General features: G+C 44.9%; 1 protein-coding gene across 1 annotated transcript in view; it reads left to right on the plus strand.

Moving 5' to 3' along the window:
- The window catches only part of HEG1 (heart development protein with EGF like domains 1), a 53,083-nt gene extending 52,028 nt beyond the window's left edge, over positions 1–1,055 (plus strand). Inside the window, exon 13 of the mRNA XM_068246257.1 lies at positions 1–1,055. This exon is cut by the window's left edge and continues 555 nt beyond it. The gene's annotated coding sequence lies outside the window, so the exon portion shown is untranslated.
- The last annotated feature ends 970 nt before the right edge of the window (positions 1,056–2,025 follow it).

Here is a 2,025-nt window from a genome sequence, read left to right on the forward strand (position 1 = left end):
GCACCGACCCCAAACCTGGCAGGAGGTGTATCGACCCCAAACCTGGCAGGAAGCACCCCGACCTAAACCTGGCAGGAGGCACTCCGACCCTAAACCTGGCAGAAGGCACCCAATCTAAACCTGGCAGGAGGCACTCCGACCCTAAACCTGGCAGAAGGCACCCAATCTAAACCTGGCAAGAGGTGCACCGACCCCAAACTTGGCAGGAGGCACTCCGATTCTAAATCTGGCAGGAAGCACCCCGACCTAAACCTAGCAGGAGGCACTCCGACCCTAAACCTGGCAGGAGGTGCACCGACCCCAAACTTGGCAGGAAGCACCCCGACCTAAACCTGGCAGGAGGCACTCCGACCCTAAACCTGGCAGAAGGCACCCAATCGAAACCTGACAAGAGGTGCACCGACCCCAAACTTGGCAGGAGGCACTCCGACCCTAAACCTGGCAGGAGGCACCCCGACCCAAACCTGGTAGGAGGCACCCAATCTAAATCTGGCAGGAGGTGCCCCGACCCCAAACCTGGCAGGAGGTGACCTGGCAGTCGGCACCCCTGGTTGCTATAGGTTACTGCACTGATTTTTTTTAAATGGACACCCACTGCTAAAGTTGACTGTACAAGAAAGAGTTAAACTAACTGCCACACAACCAACCACTAATGACCCTCCCCTTATTTATACCATATATATTTAACGTATTTTCGCCAGACGCCATTTTGTATCTCAGCACCTTACTCCCTACTCTCAGCTCCTCCTGATGCAACGTATAATAAAATGGTGTGAGGTCACCAGGGCCGCACAGTTCAGGGACTGGTCAGGTGACCTCCATTCCACATCTGTGATTGGTTAGAAACACTGTATCCGCCCCTCCAGGTGTACCGCCCACGAGGGGACCACAACCTGTGTAATTATTGCCATAGGTCTGCTGGAAGCAAGATATCTATTCTTAGAGATTGGATTATTTTTATACTGCGTTTGTTGAATTAGGCCTGGCGTTCTAGTCAGTGTCATAATTATTATTATTATTATTATTGTTATTATTAAAAACAGAGTTGATTATTTTTTCTGTGTCTGTTTTTTTTTCTTTCACTTTCTGTGGCTGGGCGCACACATAGCAGAAACGCTAGCGTTGCAGAAAACGCAGTGTTTTTGCTGCTAATGGTAGTCAGTGGGCCGCAGGGAAAAATGCATATAAAAAATGCATATGCGTTTTCAAACCTGCGTTTTTAAAAACGCAGGTTTTGCTGCATAATATTCATAAACGCAGCAAAAACGCACATAACGAAAGTCAAAGGGAGCGCAATAGTATGCGTTTTCCATGCGTTTTCCCCCAAAATATTTTTTTTTTTGCTGTATTTGCGCTTCCTGTTGTCTTCCTAGTGATTTGCATAAATGTAAATATTAAAACGCATGGAAAACGCATACAAAATACATATGCGTTTTAAATATGCCCATTAAAATGCAGGCAAAATGCTTGAAAAACGAGTCGCAAATGCACCAAAACCGTAACCAAAAACAGTAGAAAAACGCACACAACAGTAACATAAAACATGACATAAAACGCAGCCTTTCACGCTATGTTATGTGTGCTTTCAGCCTGACTGTTTTACAATTTATCAATAGACGAAAAAAGTCCACTCCAGCTTTGCTGAATCGCTTCTCTACCTCTGCCCGAGCTTAGTACATGACCCCTGTTAGCCCGCTATGGAGAACGACATAAGAATTGTGCCCAGGGCGGATGCGAATCAGACTAAAGGTCGCCACACACCATACAATTTTTTAAATATCTGTTCAATTTAAGAGTTGCAATCAATTTTTCTGACTGATTGTAACATTTAAAAAATATGACCAATGTACCACACACGTATATTCAATTTTTCCCCAATTATGATAAAAATGATTAATGCCTAGCTTTAGTCCACATCTCCAAGGTTTAATTTATACAGAGACCTAAAGGCTGCAAGGGTTACAGATATTTACCACGTTTAAGGGAGAGTGTTTCCTGGTCCTAACACATGGAATCATTGTTCAA

Source organism: Hyperolius riggenbachi, chromosome 7, assembly GCF_040937935.1.
Source record: "Hyperolius riggenbachi isolate aHypRig1 chromosome 7, aHypRig1.pri, whole genome shotgun sequence".
Taxonomy (NCBI): Eukaryota; Metazoa; Chordata; class Amphibia; order Anura; family Hyperoliidae; genus Hyperolius; species Hyperolius riggenbachi.